We start from the raw sequence: 18,440 nt of genomic DNA, 5'->3' as shown, positions 1-18,440 counted from the left end.
ATTCAGAGCACGATACCATAGTCTTCCGAGACTGAAGGATGCCAACAAGAAAGTGTTCTCAGGGTCCGGGACGTGTCGGAAGCCCTGCAGAGTGCTTGCAGGGCTCCCTGCAGCTTTTAAATAGTGAATGTTGCTAGTGTGATAAAACCGGAAATACAACTTTCACTATTTAGAAGCTGTGGGGAGCCCTGCAAGTGCTCCGTGGGGCTCTCTACACCTCCCAGACCTTGAGAGCACGTATGCTTAAAAAAGCCCCTCTTTCCCCTTCTTGGGCATCGCTTCACAGTCCTTGCTCCCGCCCCTTCAAAGACTTAGGAGTAAATCGCCCAGGAAGTTTGAGAACCACTGCTATACACACTTTCCTGGGAGTACATCCCGTTGAACACAATAAGACTTACTTCTGAGTAGTCATGCATAGGATTGTGCTATTAGGCTGTAATCCTATACAGCTGAGGTTCTTAAACTGGGGCGTTGCAACGCCCCAGTCTGACAGCCTCAGTCTCTGGCCCCTTAAGTGGCAGGGGGAAGGCAGCGACGTGATCACCAGAATGGGAGCCGGGGGGGGGGGGGTTTACTTACAGGGGGATGCCACAGGCTCCAGGAGGTGCAGGGAGCCCTCCGCAGGGCTTCTCAAGTCTTAGAATACTAAAAATAAGTGATTGGAAACCACTTCCAGTTTCATGATCGCAAACTAGACTTACTAGATAGTAGGTCCCATTGGAATCAGTGGAACATAGTACATACAATGTAACATAGTAGACATTCATAGGCTTGCACTGATATACCACAGTTCTATGCATGTTTATACAGAACTATATGTATATATAGAAGTAAATTTCACTGTGTTCGGTGGGGCTTACTTTCAGATAAGTGTGTTGGGATCGCAGACTTAAACATGTATTTACTATGACAACAATTAACACAACTTTCTTGATGGTTCATCATTTGTTAACAGACTGTTTATCTGGCATTTTGTCAAACAGGTTCTGACCTTTACCTTTTGAGCAGAGTAATTGGGAAGTGAGTTTCTAATGAGAGATTAAGTGTTGTTTATGTCGCGTCTTAATGGAACTATAACAATCAACCAACATTTTAAAGGACAGGGCTATAAAATAATTCTTGGAAGCTTGGCATTTAGAAGTCCTAACTAGGATGCCCACTAATGAAATGTTTGTTCTGCCAGTGGAAGTGTCACCAGCGTACATGGCCAGCAGAGAAGACTCCCACTGCCAGCAGCAGTACAATGGCAGTGGGGTTGGGCAGTAGAAGAAATGGGGAGGGGAAAATGGGAGTTTCTGGTCAGGGAGGGGTAGAACAGGGAAAGGAGAGAGTGGATCCAGGCCCCACCAGCATGCACTAGGATCCTATCCCCATTCCTTGTCAGATGCAGGTTGTGTCTGTTGTCTAGTGTGCTCCCTGGGGCATTTGGTGGGCCACTGTGAGATACAGGAAGCTGGACTAGATGGGCCTTTGGCCTGATCCAGTGGGGCTTTTCCTATGTTCCCCTTTCCCTCTCCTTTACCCTGCACTGTTCTGTGCCAGCAAAATAGCTGGCCCAGATCCAAGGAGACCCATTGGGGTAGCAGAGGCTTGTTCCAAGGTATGGGAACACAAATTCCCTTGCTTCGAGGAGAGATCCAGACTGCCCCCTCACTGGATGCAGCATGCATTTCATTGGCACAGCTGCATCGGGTGGGGGGGAGCAGAGGATTTAGCTAGGATTTGTCTGTTAGCCAGCGTTTGGCCTATGCATAAAAGACAGAGCACTACTCCGTACAATTTACAGCACAATATTATAGAGATTTATTTAAAAGTTAATCCTATTCTGCTCAGTGGAATTTACTCTCAGGAAAATGTTACGGGGTTGGCCTGCAATCCTGAGAGCAAATCCCCGTGAATCCAGTGAGACTTACTGCTTAGGAGACATGCACAGGATTGTGCTTTTACTTGCCTAATAGCTGCCATCATGAAGACCTTACTCTAACTAACTAGTTGGGCTGCCTGCATTTCACCAGTAATGAGTGCAACATGTGGACAGATGGCACAGCAGTGGGTTCACATGTACCAACAGCAATTACAATGATTTATATGCACCGCACTACAATAAGAATTTCAAACAGATTTTTTTTTTAGAAAGGAAAAGTGATGGTAGAAAAATTATGTAGTCAAGAGATATAACTCTTAGGGCCTATCTAGACATGACATTAATCCTTCTCTTTCTTTTTTTCTGGCCCTGCCTACTTGTCTGTTGAAAAACAGCAATCATGAGAGGCAGGAATCAGGACTGGGATTATGGCAGAGGTGGTGGGATGCTTAAATCCTTTCCTTCTGCTATGCTCCCAGTCTGGACCATGGCCCCATGGCTGTTCTCTGCTGAAGAAGGAAGCTGCCATTGGTCTCTCCCTGTGGCTGCCGCCAGAGCCACCAAAGAGGCTGACATAGCCAGATGGGCTCTCAGGCTGCCCAAGCCCTCATAAGAGTTTGCAGCAGCTCGAGGTGAGCCTGGAAGCAGTGGAGGTGGCCCTGAAGAGGAAGAGCTGGCTGCCACAGCTACCAGCTTCAAATGGGGCTGGGCAGCCAAAGGATGGGATTGGATGAGGCAAGCAGCTGCCTCGGGAATGGAGGAGCCACTCCTCAACCCTGGACCTGATGGGCACCAACCACATTGGACAATAGCTTCCCAAGGGGAGCCACTGGGGCAGGACCAACTCCCCCCCCCACCTTGGTGAGGTTAGCCCCTGCAAGCCCCCAGCCTTTCAGGGCTGTGGAAGTTGAACCAAGGCAAGTGGCTCTACCTCCAGGGGCAAACAGGGGATCCAGGCACACCCAGCCCTTCCCTCACCAACCCTGTCAGAACCTGGACATCCGCTAAGATGAACCTGAATCACTAGAGGGCACCCAATCACTCCCTTCCACCACAGCATTCCAACAGCTGTGCCAGATTCAGCCTGGAAAAGAGAAGCAATTCAAGCTAGGCCTTGTGACCCCATTCCAGTGACAGAACTTGGGGCTGCTTATGAACGTTAAAACACTTACAGGATTAAATTATCCTATACCATCACTGTGTGAGTTTGTCTGTTTGTGCCAGTGGAGGGTTGAACAGAGAAAGGAGCTTGCCATGTCCCAGCAATCCCTGCAAGATACCATGTTGTCCCCCTAAACTGGGGCATGGGGGACATGGATATGACACTTCCGTGCCTAATATTTAACAAAAACAAACTTTCCAAGTTATGTCAAGTTGGCCCTTGAAGTTCTGAGTGGGGTTTTGCCCATCCTTCCAAACTGCAACTGCAAAAACGGCTTGAAATGAGAGTTCAGATTTCACAAGTGTGTACAGATCAAGCTTTGGGACAGCCAAAACCTGGTCCTTCCAATGGGAGATGAAATAATCAGGTTTGGGGAATCATCAAGCATGATATAGTTCTAAGACTGGGTTGGAGATTTGGGTCCTGCTCTTCAAAGCATCCATTTCTACCCTGACTGAGGTTATTAGACACTACTTCAAAACAGCAATTGGTCCCAAAATACAGCTCCTAGTTTGTTAACCAAGATCGATTAGATGGAACACATTTTCCTAGCTTTGCCCTAATGCTTGTTGTTTTCCCCTCCAATTCCTTAGGAATGCCTCTCAGGCAGAAACCTCTACACTTGCACCAACATTTCTCTTCAGACTGAATGAAGCGCTTCATAGCATGGGGGCTATGCAAGTGAGCTGTGCTCTCAGTAGGCCCTGGTTCACAATCTCACTCCTGCCGTGATTCACAACAGGATTAGAAGCAAGTCACCACTCCCTCTTACTCACAGCCCCTATCTGCAACAGGGGGACAACAATTCTCATTTGCCCTACAGACTTGTTGGGAGGATAAATTGTGTATTTGGAGTGCTCTGAACACTCGGGAGTGCTGTATACATGCTAAGTATTATTATTAGACATAAATTTGTGGGTACCTCTGTGAAATTTCTCTTCGGCAAAAGCAGGCACGTGAAACGTATTAGTGGAAAGTGCACAGAGAATGCTAGCAGAAAGAGCAATAGTTTAACAGCCTGCCAGCTGTTTAACTCCGGCAGACAAGCCAAAAGGAAATGGTAGAATACCCACACTGCTGTCCTCACTTTTCTTCTCCCTCAGGCTGCATACCAGGTCATTCAGTGATGAAGTAGCAACTTGCTGAGATCAGACAGGTACAAATAGCCGAGTGGTTGGATCACATGCTGACCCGTTTCATTGACACTCTTTCAAAGATTCTGTAACAAGCCGGCTTCATTACCTGCCTGCTTTAAGGGAGGCTGAGGCAATGTGATAGGGAGGAAGAGCCAGCTACCTTCTTGCAGGTAGGCAGAAGTATAGGAAGCCACTTCCAGCTCGTGTGAGATTAAATTGCATCTCCCATGTACTGCTGACAGGTCACTGCTGAGGCACCTTTCAGGGACTTGCGTATCTCAAAATCCCACATACTCTCATCTGACAGCATTCACCAATAGATTGAGGATCACCAGTATTAGCGAGGGGATGCACAGAAAGGCAATCTCTTTTTTTTTCTCTCTCTCTCACCAAGGAAAATATTTCCTTTTTCCTCATCACAGTAAGGGCGCAATCCAAAGGGCGCCTTATGCTGGCCCAAGTCCCTTGGGCCGGCATAAGAGGGTCGCAAACGTACCGTAAAGCACATTTGCACCTCCTCATGGGGAAGGTAGGTCAGCACTCTGAGAAGGCCTGTGGTCTGCATAAGCCTCCGCCGTGGCTTCCCCGCAGCCACTTGTGTCGGCGCACTCGCGCTGGCAGAAGTGGCAATGGTAGGCGTGGGGGGCAGGGAGGAGGAGGCGCGAAGGAGGCATTTCTGGGCAGGGGTGGGCAGGTGTGTGGGGAGCTGGAGGCGGGGCTGGGACCCAGCAGTTATGCCAGATCCCAACCCCCGTCCCCGCGGAGAACGGAGCAGCTTCCAGCCACTCTGCTCTCCTCGGACTTGCGCTACCTCCAGAGGTGGCACAGGTCTGAGGAGACCCATTGGGGCCGGCAGCCCTTACCCATGGGTAAGGGGAAGAGTTTCCCCTTGTCTCTGGCTGAGCTGCTGCTGCCCACAAACCCACGTTGGATGCAGCGCAAGCCTCCTGGCTTGCCTGCTCCAGTGCGGGTTTGGATTGCGCCCTAAGTTATGTTCCAGTTTTCCCATCCATATTGATCTATTAGGCCCCTTCCAACTCTCTATGTTATTCCTTAGTCTCAGATTTTCTTTAGGGGATTTTTGTATTTCTTGGCCTTTCAGTGATTTAATTGGGGAAACATTGGCTACACTTAATGATCTTGGATAATGAAGTATGCAGCCTTTTTGCACGTAAACTACTCTGAGAACTCATTCTTGAAAAGTGGAATATAATTGTTATGCAATTTACTAATTACGCCTTAATGAATCAATCCTGCATCATAGTTATCAACATCTTCTTATGGAATTCACAAGATGTGGTGATAGCCACTAACTTAAATGCATTTTTAAAAGGATTTAGACCATCAACACTGGTGCCTGAACTGCTGTCCAGTGGTATATAAATGGGGCCATGGGTTGATGTCACTGGCACTTAAGATAGAACATGAAATGTGGCACATTGAGGGACAAAGTCTACAAAACACTGATGATTGGATCACAGAACATAGTCATCCAACATCATAAGCCATCTCAGGGGAACCTTCACATTCTGAGGCAACATTCATTGTCTCAAAGTCAGATGTTGAGAGCAACAAGAAAAAAGTTCTTTTTTCATGCTCTGCTCAGAAGCTCCGGTTAGCCACTGCTGGGTGTAAGATGCAGGACTAGATGGACTTTGGTCTGCTCCAGGCAGACACTTGTATTCTTCAAGTGTTTGATTTTTATGCCATTCAGTCATGAGCCTCAGGGAAACTAACAACATTTCAATTGTATATATGGGCTCATGTCCGTTCCCCAAAATAAAAATAGACCCCATAAATATATATTTCACAATATTTTACAATCAGGCTAATACATCCCATACCCCCAAGTTTTGACATTCAGTATTGGGGGAATTGAAATCCACCTGTTCTCATTTTTAATCTGTTTAATAAGGTTTCCTATTTGGTTGAATGAATGGATGCATACATTATAAAATTTTCTAAATTCTGCTGCAAGGCATCAAAATTGTCAAATATTGACTGCTATTTGCATGACAGGTGTCAAATGTTGTCAAATGTTGATTGCTGCATGCCTGATTCGATCAAAATTTGTTACCTATTCTTTTTTAACTGTCAGTTTCCATCAACTAATGACTGCTGCATATCATGTACTGTTAAATAGTGATGGCTACTGCAAAATCTTTGGATGTTAAATGCAAACAGTAAGAAAAAAAATATTTCATGGTTATCAGTACAGCGGAGACTAATCGAGGGGAAAAAAATTACCATCCAAATTTATGAAGGATAATTTTGAGAAGAATTGCAGCATGGGGGAGGTTAGACAAATTCGCTTCAGTTCTAAATTGAACAAGTTTATCACATGATCATTGGATCCCAACATTTGTTTTTGCAATAGAAATTTTGTTTGTATAGGTTGGTGCATGGGTGGGAGATTGGGGAAAGGGGCTTGAACAATTGGTCCTCACCAATCAGGATTGTTGCCCCCCACCCCACTATGGCTCCTATTTCTTTCTTTTTCTCTTTTTTTAAAGTACCAGAGAAGGTAATCATACGTTAAACATAGCATTTAACGTAGGTTGGAATAATGTTAAGTGATCTTCAGAAACATTTTCATGTACAGTCTTGGCAACAGAACTGGACTCATTAGCAGCCTGTTTGTGACATATTTTTCCTGCTTCAATTCGTCCTCTCAAAAGATGAAAAAAACAATATGTGCTATTTAGGCTGCAATCCTATCCACACTTTCCTGGAAGTAAGCTCGATTGAACAATGAGATTAATTTCTGAGTAGACATGTACAGGTGGGGTCTTGGTATCCATGGGGGATCTTTTCTCGAAGCCCCAACACATACCAAAAATTGCGAATAAACAAATCCACTATTTTCGACCCCTTTCGCCCTCTGAAGAGAATCGGAGCTGCACTTTCTGAAGGTGCAGAGGCAAAATCTGAAGGTGCAGATTTTACATCCGCAGATCTGGCTCAATGATCTGACTCAGTGCAGGTCCCCAGGACCTGCATTGGGCCAGACTCGGCCCCACCCAAACCCTCTGAGGGGGACCAGAGCTGTGCTCCAGTACCCTCTGGAGAGCTTTCTGAAGCCTGCAGAGATGGCACACATGCACCCACTGCCCCTGAGGGCTTCAGACTGGCTCCTAGAGCTGAAAAAACATGACTTCTGGTTTCCCGAGGGAAACTGGAAGTGACTTTTTAGTCACTTTTTTCACAGTCCGAATTCCTTTTAAGGCATTCTAAGGCATGGAGAAGCCCTTTTAATACCTTAAAGCAGGGGTGCCCAAACCCTGGCCCTGGGGCCACTTGTGGCCCTCAAGGCCTCTCAATGCGGCCCTCAGGAAGCCCCCAGCCTCCAATGAGCCTCTGGCCCTCCGGAGGTTTGTTGGAGCCCACACTGGCCCAACACAGCTGCTCTCAGCATGAGGGCGACTGTTTGACCTCTCGCATGAGCTGTGGGATGAGGGCTCCCTCCACTGCTTGCTGTTTCACGTCTGTGATGCAGTTGCAGCAGCAAAGGAAAGGCCAGCCTTGCTTTGTGCAAGGCCTTTTATAGGTCTTGAGCTATTGCAAGACCTTCATTCATTCATATAAGTTCATCTTTAATATATTCATTTTAAATTATGTAAATTTATTCAAATTTTAAATGTAAATTATTTTTCCCCTGGCCCCCGACACAATGTCAGAGAGATGATGTGGCCCTCCTGCCAAAAACTTTGAACACCCCTGCCTTAAAGGAATTAAAACATTGTGCTTAACTTTGTGTACCTTGGCTCAGAGATCTCCGACACTCTTTATCTCGATACTTAGCTAAACAAATGCATCGGTAAAGCAGCTACCACGTTTTCCAGACTCATAAAGAGAGTCTGGTCCAACAACAAGCTGACAGAACATACCAAGATCCAGGTCTACAGAGCTTGCGTCCTGAGTACACTTCTGTACTGCAGCGAGTCATGGACTCTTTGCTCACAACAGGAGAGGAAACTGAACGCTTTCCACATGCGCTGCCTCCGATGCATCCTCGGCATCACCTGGCAGGACAAAGTTCCTAACAACACAGTCCTGGAACGTGCTGGAATCCCTAGCATGTATGCACTGCTGAAACAGAGACGCCTGCGTTGGCTCGGTCATGTCGTGAAAATGGATGATGGCCGGATCCCAAAGGATCTCCTCTATGGAGAACTCGTGCAAGGAAAGTGCCCTGCAGGTAGACCACAGCTGCGAACCAAGGACATCTGCAAGAGGGATATGAAGGCCTTAGGAGTGGACCTCAACAAGTGGGAAACCCTGGCCTCTGAGAGGCAGGCAATGCAGCATGGCCTTTCCCAGTTTGAAGAGATACTTGGCCAACAGACTGAGGCAAAGAGGCAAAGAAGGAAGGCCCATAGCCAGGGAGACAGACCAGGGACAGACTGCACTTGCTCCCAGTGTGGAAGGGATTGTCACTCCTGAATCGGCCTTTTCAGCCACACTAGATGCTGTTCCAGAACCACCATTCAGAGCGTGATACCATAGTCTTTTGAGACTGAAGGTTGCCAACTATGATTAAAACATCACTTTTGGTATCCCTCAAGAGACCGGAAGTCACAGTTTTTTTTGGCTCTTGGAGCCAATCTGAAGCCGGCAGAGGCAGCAGGTGGATGCATTCTGCCTCTGTGGGCTTCAGAAAGCCCACTGGAGGGGAATGTAGCACAACTCCCATCCCCGTCAGAGGATTCAGGTGGGGCCAAGTCTGGTCCCACATGGGTCTGTGGGACCTGCATCAAGCCAGATCTGCAGATGTAAAATCCACAGATAATCAGGCTCCACTGTACCGGCTTGTGCTACAGGGCTGAAGTCCTATGCATACTCACCCAGTCAGGAGTAAATCTGGGTAGATTTCATGGAATTTAATGGGGCTTACATTTGAGTAGAGATGCCTGAGCTTGTGCTGTATGTTATATGGAAACTATTTTAGTTTTGTAGCAGAAGGCTCCATTTCAAGTTATTGCTGTCCTAGGGAAGGTCTAGGGAATGGAGGGCAAATTCAGCTCAAGTAAGTGAAAATTCAACCCCAGGACTAATAGCTTACATTTCTGAATTCCTCTGCTGTAATCAATCTTGCTAAAATCTGTATTTCTCTGAGTGCAGGAAACAGCTCTCCAAAGACTTCAGCTATATTTCGAAATAGCTCAGCTTCATTCCAGTGACTCTGCAGGAGCTCCAGAAAAATCCTGAAAGGCATGATTAAACAGAAATGCCTTATTAAATATTATTTGAAGTCTCATTTGTGCCGCAGCTTCTTTATAGATTTATGAGGTTTAAAGCAGAAGGAGTGGAGAAAGATAAATTGAGGAATTTCATTGTTTTAAAAAAGCTTAAACAGCCTGAAACTCAGAACATGCTTTGTGGCATACCTATCACAATGCTGTTAAGGCCGCAAAACCTCCTCAATTATGGTGATAATATGTGTATGGCACAGACACACAGCATGGTATCTCACACCTAAATTGATTTCAAACCACTCTAGTGTACTATATTGATTTCCATCTTCTAGAGACCATCTTTGATTGTACCAAAATGCCCCTTATTCTGGTGGTTGCATAACAAGGGCCAACAGCCCCTAGCAAACTTTTAAAGTGAATTTTCCTTAGAGTCACAGGGATGTTAAAAAGAAACTTGTTTTCCTGGGTTCAGCCAATTATTCTTTACAGATGCAACTAATATATTATTAAAAAATAATTTCTAAAGCAAAAAAAAATCACACATTCACAGTTACAAGAAAATGTCCTGAAGAAAACAAGAGTTCCAAGCAGAGATCGCAGATGAAAAACTATGACTCATTTTGCACTGAAGCCCATCACACAGAGCGGAGAAGGATGCAAAAGAATCTGATCTCTTGAGAAACCACCCAGAACTCAGTGAAACAGCAAGCTCGATGGCTCTGTGAACAGAGAACAACTTATACTTGTGTTAGGAAACAAACCGTTCAGAACATCCTATCCTTGCAAAAATCACAAGTTTGCACGAGTGGATAAGTGACCTGAACGTGCAATATTTATTTATAGTCACCTGGAAATGTCTCAGGCACAATAGGGAAGTTTTCATAGATTTCACGTTAAACCCAGTATTTTATGAATGTCTGTGGACATTGCAGTAGAGACAGAGCACCTCCATATACAGGACATTTTGTTTATTAATTTTCTATATTTATATCCTGCTTTGCACTAAAAAAAATAAAGTATGCATATATACTAGCAATAATACTAAATACTAATACTAAATTTGAGCTGTATATACCCTTCAGCTAAAATTTCTGTGCCCAGATAACGCTTACCAGATCTAACTTGAGAGCATCATCATCATCTTCATCATCATCATCTTCATCATCATCCGCTTCTTCTTCATTCCTTAGCTGGTGCTTGGGGAGCAGGTCATCCTCTCAACCAATATGCTGCTGTAGGTGCTGCTGGGATCCCTGTGCAATTCGTGACACACTTCCACTCTTTGTGACTGTTGGCCGCATTTCTAACCTCATCAATGGTCAATCGCTGGTTTCTTAGGTCTTCCTCAATGTGTTTGATCCACTTTTTCTTTGGTGCTACCCATTGAACCCTTCAGTAGGGAGGCCACATGCCAGAGGAGCTTGTGTGGCAGCCTAAATTTATAACCTGTCTAAATATGCAAATTAAACCAATTTGGTTTAATTTTTAGTTTACATGGTTTATCCTAATTTAACATTATTGGATGGGACAAGCAGCAATTGCTAGCACTAAATCCCCAGCCCTGCCCACTGGAATCCTTCTTTGGGCTCCTGTCTAGTTTTTGAGCTTCCAGGATTGCCAGCACACTTTTGGGCACACACTGACAGTCATGAGGTCTAGAAAGTTGCTTTCTAGAAGTGGAATTCTGCGCCCAATACCACATTCTGAATTTTCCCCACACAGCTGCGTTTTTCAAACTGTGGGTCACGACCCACTAAGTGGGTCGCAAGCCAATTTTTGTTGGGTCCCCATTCATTTCAATATTTTATTTTTATTATATCAGACTTGATGTGACTGCATTTGAGGAAATGTTACAGACCTGTACTTTTAACAGGCGTCTATGTCTATGCTTTTAACAATGACAGTAAAGGGCCTTACTCCTGGTTAAGTGCGGATAGGATTGCAACCTAAGATTGTCAAAACTCGTTGTGCTTGATGATGTCATAACATCATTTCTGGTGGGTCCTGACAGATTCTCATTCTAAAAGGTGGGTCCCGATGCTAAGAGTGAGAACCATTGCCATATAGTTTAGGCAAAATTGAAAATCAACAGATTATTTCTAGAATATTTTGTATTATTTATATTTGCCATTCACTTTTAGACCAGAATTTGTGGGAGTTGGGTTTTGGTGGCTTGTTACTGTTGCCCTCTCTTATAGATTGGGATACTGAGAATTGAGGAACTGGATGCTCTTACTTAACCTGAAGGATCGCTAGGTCACGTTTGGAACTTAGGACTTCTTGCCAGTCATCTAAATGTATTCCATCCTTTGTGACAATGGAGGCTACTAAGCAACCCTTCAGTTAAATAGAACTCATGACCTCAAAGCCTCCATCCTGATCAACAAGCAAGGCATTTTGCAGAAGAAGCAAATGTGCAGTATTTTTCCCCCTGGCATGAGAAGTGTTATACTGTGCAAACGGCAAATGAAGCCAAATCAAAACAGGATTAAAATGTCTCCTGGAGACCAATGTACAGAACGTAGAGGAAAGACCTTCCTATCAACATATCCAGGCATCTTTTGTAGAACGGTATTACAATAGTTCCCAGGGAACCACATCACACAACGCTAATTGAAAAAGGTTAGTGGGTAATCTTATAGAGTGTGAAAAGTATTTTACATTGTTGACATTCCCTTCAGAACTGAGCCATTATCATGTTGCATTTTGCCTCTCTGTGTTCAGGGCTGCCGAGCTGATGTTATATATATAGTAGCTACACAACAGTCTCTCTTTCTCAGCAGAATCTATTGTTCAACTCCAAAGGCTGCTCAATTAAAACACAGATTGAGTTTCTATCAGGAGAGAACCAATAGCCACTCTAATGTAACTTTGCTGGGGAGAATAACCCACACAGCAATAAAAGCAAACGAACAGCCCCACCAGTTCTTCTCCGAATGCTATCACTTTCCACTGAGATGATTGATTTATCCTGGATCCATAATTTCATTCCTTCGCTGGATAGGCTGATAATGCATTTTTAATTTCATATGATGGGCTTTTTTCTCTGTGCTTGTAAACTGATAACCATGGGCAAGGACTGAGTTTTCAGCCAAGGAATAGATTTATGCAGTTTACAAAGAGTATTATAACCTCCACGCCTCACACACACACAAAAATCGATACGCATTTTTTTTTCAGCAGGTGAAATTATAAACCAAAACAATATTAAGTGATTCAGCTGTACCCATCGTGATTTAAAGAAAGGGGTCAGAGCAAAGGAAATTAAAAGAGGCCCTCTTCTGGGGAGGCCCAATCCGCCCAAACATTACCTCAGCAGTTCCACAAATGTGAATATGAATCAAACCCAAACATGCAGAAAGTGGGGGTAGAGTTGAATTTTAAAGAAGGGCATACAAGTGATGAGTGCAGAAACTGAATGGTCTCTCTTCTCAAGGACGTTTCTTCTCAGCTGAGGTCACTTTGATTATAAGGATTAAGCTAAACAGAAAAGCGTTTTTCTGCAGCGAAGTAAGAGGAAGGAGGGGTAAGGATTCTGTACCCCTCACCCTTGGAACCCCTTTGCTTTTACAGTTGAACCCCATTCTCTCTTCTTCTGTGTGCTTGAGGCAATTCAGATAAGAGGCCCTCAGATGCGTAACACTCTAACTGCCCAGTCCTATACCTCACTCAGGGCCCATGAGAGGGGGGCACAGGGAGTACATCATATCTGGACCCAGGCTCTAAAAAGGAGCCCAGGAGCTAAAGGAAAGGAGAAATGGAAATATTTGCATATATAGCGTGAAGGCCAGCATTCACTTTTGGTGTAAACCTACATCATTTTATATATTGTAATTCATAGAAATTATGAACATACGAAATTGTGATCTGATGTTGAAGAAAAGATGCCCAAAAGAAACTCTGTACCCCTTGATAAAATTCTTCAGAGGCCCCGTCCTCACTATATGTCTCACAAGTAGTAAATGAGGTGATAAAACTTTTCTGCAATGTACGACTTGAAAGTACAAGTGGAATTTGTGTCATTGTTGAATGTTAATGGGGGCACACACACGACAAAACCTTCGAGTATACCAGAGAAAATATGATAACTCTTCTCCCTGACATCTAGTTTTTTTTGTGTTCAGGGACTTGTTTTCTATAAAGGAATATTCAATCATGTGTGGTCCCCTCCTGCCAAGTCTGAGGTGATGCCATAATTTTGCCATCTTATCTCTACTGTTTTTGAGAGATGAAGCCCTAAGCATGTCATGGAGAATCTTGACACTGTAACAAATAGCCCTGAGGGCCTACAAATACACTGCATTCAATGGATTTAATTGACCTGACAATAGTCAAGGTACAGTTAGGTTGTTATCTGGTTGCTAGCTTAGTTAGAAACTTCAAGAAATAGCTTAACAGCATCTAGGCAGGGTTAATAATAAAATGAACATTAATATGCATGTTCCTATATTTACTAAGATGGTTTTTTAATTTGATCTTAATGACTGTAAAGCACTCAGAGATGTTTACATGAAGGGTGCTACATAAACAGAAGTGACTGATTACATTATGAATTTTCAGTGTGCGTGTTAATTGAAACGAAAGGCTGGGGGCTGGGTAGGACACAGGAGAAAACTCAGGTGCAAACTGATTGGAATTCTTCAACAGTATAAGGGGTCCACAAGTGCTGAAACTCCATGGCAAGCAAAACATTGTTTGTTTGTTTTTCTAATTTACACATGCATTGCTTTTCCTTTCTTTTCTGGTGGCATCTGGTAAGAGCCTGGAACTGCAGTCCTTTATAGCAGCAGTTCCTTAATGAACTGTTGACATGGTGCCATTTTTTCATGGAGGTATCTCTTTCCTGGCTGTCCCAAGCACCACCATCTTGGATTGTACAAGATCTTGAGAGAATCTTGAGAGATCTTGAGAGAATCATGAAAATGCGTGGCTATGGAGGGCAGTATTTATATTTTGATGGGAAGACACAAAGTCAAAGACTAGTGGCTTTTCCATTTGAGGAAAAGTATGTGCTTGCATACTTTTCCATATGAGGGCCAACTTTTCCATATGAGGGCCACATCATATATTTTAAAGATTTTTATGGGTTGGAAAAAAAAATCAGTTGTATAAATGAATGAATGAAATTTAAATGAATGAGTAAATTTCACTTGGATCATTTTTGTAATCAGCATGATATGATTCAGGACAAAGAAGGAATGTGACAATTACAAAGAAACAATACTGTGCTTGAACGGAGTAATGATACATAATGAGTAAAAATATCAAATATTAGCAAATGTGCTGACAAAAAAAGTTGCCTGATGAAATCTTGTGTCAGGCCGGATGTGACTCCTGGGCCATAGTTTGGAGATCCCTGATCTTGGCAATTGATAGGCAGTTTGAAACCTCTAGATCACAAATTTTTAATGAGTGTGTGTCCCGGCACATTCAGGTATTGGCAACCTTCAGTCTCGAAAGACTATGGTATCGCGCTCTGAAAGGTGGTTCTGGCACAGCGTCTAGTGTGGCTGAAAAGGCCAATCCGGGAGTGACAATCCCTTCCACACCGGGAGCAAGTGCAGTCTGTCCCTGGTCTGTCTCCCTGGCTATGGGCCTTCCTTCTTTGCCTCTTAGCCTCAGACTGTTGGCAAAGTGTCCCTTCAAACTGGGAAAGGCCATGCTGCACAGCCTGCCTCCAAGCGGGCCGCTCAGAGGCCAGGGTTTCCCACTTGTTGAGGTCCATCCCTAAGGCCTTCAGATCCCTCTTGCAGATGTCCTTGTATCGCAGCTGTGGTCTACCTGTAGGGCGCTTTCCTTGCACGAGTTCTCCATAGAGGAGATCCTTTGGGATCCGGCCATCATCCATTCTCACGACATGACCAAGCCAACGCAGGCGTCTCTGTTTCAGCAGTGAATACATGCTAGGGATTCCAGCACGTTCCAGGACTGTGTTGTTTGGAACTTTGTCCTGCCAGGTGATGCCGAGGATGCGTCGGAGGCAGCGCATGTGGAAAGCGCTCAGTTTCCTCTCCTGTTGTGAGCGAAGAGTCCATGACTCGCTGCAGTACAGAAGTGTACTCAGGATGCAAGCTCTGTAGACCTGGATCTTGGTATGTTCCGTCAGCTTCTTGTTGGACCAGACTCTCTTTGTGAGTCTGGAAAACGTGGTAGCTGCTTTACCGATGCGCTTGTTTAGCTCGGTATCGAGAGAATGTGTGTCGGAGATCGTTGAGCCAAGGTACACAAAGTCATGGACAACCTCCAGTTCATGCTCAGAGATTGTAATGCAGGGAGGTGAGTCCACATCCTGAACCATGACCTGTGTTTTCTTCAGGCTGATTGTCAGTCCAAAATCTTGGCAGGCCTTGCTAAAACGATCCATGAGCTGCTGGAGATCTTTGGCAGAGTGGGTAGTGACAGCTGCATCGTCGGCAAAGAGGAAGTCGCGCAGACATTTCAGCTGGACTTTGGCTTTTGCTCCAAAATCCCGGAGCAAAATCCCGGCACATTAGTGTGCCACAAATGTCTCACAGGTGTGTGGCTGGAGTTTGGGGGAGGGTAATTTATTAGTAGGGCTATCGGGGGATGTGAGCCCTCCACCAGCAGCAAGGTGTGCCTTGTCGATTCTCAAAAAACTGATAGTATGCCTTGACAATTCTAGTGCCTTGTCAGTGTGCAGTGAAATAAAAAGGTTTGAAATCACTGCTCTAGACCAGGGGTGCCCAAACCCCGGCCCGGGGGCCACTTGCGGCCCTCAAGTCCTCTCAATGCAGCCCTCAGGGAGCCCCCAGTCTCCAATGAGCCTCTGGCCCTCTGGAGATTTGTTGAAGCCCACACTGGCCCAACGCAACTTCTCTCAGCTTGAGGGCGACTGTTTGACCTCTCGTGTGAGCTGTGGGATGAGGGCTCCCTCCACTGCTTGCTCTTTCACATATGTGATGCAGCAGGGGCAGCAACCTAGTCTCTTGAAGGGCGACGATGTCCATCTGCAGTCTGCTCAGCTCCATGTCGATGACAGCTGTTTTGCGTGCATCGTCTATTTCTTGCAGGTCATCAGAGAAGCCAGGTGTCATCGTCCTAACGTTCCAGGTGCCCAGCTTTAGGGCAGTAGTTTTCTGTTTTCTGTTGCATGGTGCAGAGTTGTCGATCCGCTTGTCGGTTTTCACCCTAAACCCCACGCACCCCATGAGGTTAACGGACCGTGGCGAGGCAACACCTTACTGGCTGGGGACTGCCCAGCTTAAGGCGGGCGGTAGCTGCCCAATGAGATGCAATGATCTCTCCCACCGTCGGAAGCAGCCCCTGGCGTCATGCTCTACGCCAATCGAGCAAAGACTTATAACCGGTAAACTGCTGCTTCCCGTGTTGTGCCGACGCCGTATGGCGAAGTTGGAGTGTCCTCTCCAGTGCGCGAAGCCTGGGTAAAGAAGGTATGGAGGATAGGCTGTTACCCATGCAGCAAATCCCCCCTCTCCACGTCGCTGGAATGGTCCAATGGAAAGGCAGAAGCCAATACGGTTGGTTCCAGCGGCGTCGCAGGAGTTGATGTATGTTGGTATCAAGCAGGCCCTAGGTCCAACACAGAAGAAAATTGCCCCTCTGAAGTCTGCCACAGGCGAGGTCATCCAGGATCGGGTGCAGCAGATGGAACGCTGGGTGCAGCACTACTCTGAGCTATATTCCAGAGAAAATGTAGTCACAGAAGAAGCACTGAACAACATTGAGTGCCTGCCTGTGCTGGAAGAGCTTGACAGTGAACCAACCCTAGAAGAACTTCACGTGGCCCTGGACTCCCTTGCCTTTGGCAAGGCACCTGGAAAAGACAGCATCCCTGCTGAAGTCCTAAAATGCTGCAAAGAGATCATCGTCACTGAGCTGCATGAAATCCTCTGTCTCTGCTGGAGAGAAGGTGGAGTACCTCAAGACATGAGGGATGCAAACATCATCACGCTGTACAAGAACAAAGGTGACAGGGGTGACTGCAACAACTACCGCGGCATCTCTCTCCTTAGCGTTGTAGGAAAGCTGTTTGCCCGAGTTGTACTAAAGAGGCTCCAGGTACTTGCAGAGAGCGTCTATCCAGAATCGCAGTGTGGATTCCGAACCAACAGGTCCACCACTGATATGGTATTCTCCCTTAGACAACTGCAGGAGAAATGCAGGGAACAACGACAGCCACTCTTTATAGCCTTTATAGATCTCACAAAGGCTTTCGACCTGGTCAGCAGAGACGGCCTCTTCAAGATTCTCCCCAAGATTGGATGTCCACCCAGGCTCCTCAGCATCATCAGATCTTTCCACAAGGACATGAAGGGCACTGTTGTCTTCGATGGCTCCACATCAGACCCTTTTGACATCCGAAGCGGAGTGAAGCAGGGCTGTGTTCTTGCACCAACCTTGTTTGGGATTTTCTTCGCTGTCCTGCTGAAGCAGGCCTTTGGAACTGCAACAGAAGGCATCTATCTCCGGACCAGATCAGACGGAAAGCTCTTCAACCTCTCCAGACTGAGAGCAAAATCCAAAGTCCAGCTGAAATGTCTGCGTGACTTCCTCTTTGCCGACGATGCAGCTGTCACTACCCACTCTGCCAAAGATCTCCAGCAGCTCATGGATCGTTTTAGCAAGGCCTGCCAAGATTTTGGACTGACAATCAGCCTGAAGAAAACACAGGTCATGGTTCAGGATGTGGACTCACCTCCCTGCATTACAATCTCTGAGCATGAACTGGAGGTTGTCCATGACTTTGTGTACCTTGGCTCAACAATCTCCGACACTCATTCTCTTGATACCGAGCTAAACAAGCGCATCGGTAAAGCAGCTACCACGTTTTCCAGACTCACAAAGAGAGTCTGGTCCAACAAGAAGCTGACGGAACATACCAAGATCCAGGTCTACAGAGCTTGCGTCCTGAGTACACTTCTGTACTGCAGTGAGTCATGGACTCTTCGCTCACAACAGGAGAGGAAACTGAGCGCTTTCCACATGCGCTGCCTCCGACGCATCCTTGGCATCACCTGGCAGGACAAAGTTCCAAACAACACAGTCCTGGAACGTGCTGGAATCCCTAGCATGTATTCACTGCTGAAACAGAGACGCCTGCG

Source organism: Tiliqua scincoides, chromosome 3, assembly GCF_035046505.1.
Source record: "Tiliqua scincoides isolate rTilSci1 chromosome 3, rTilSci1.hap2, whole genome shotgun sequence".
In the NCBI taxonomy this organism is placed as follows: domain Eukaryota; kingdom Metazoa; phylum Chordata; class Lepidosauria; order Squamata; family Scincidae; genus Tiliqua; species Tiliqua scincoides.
This window is presented reverse-complemented; position numbering follows the sequence as displayed.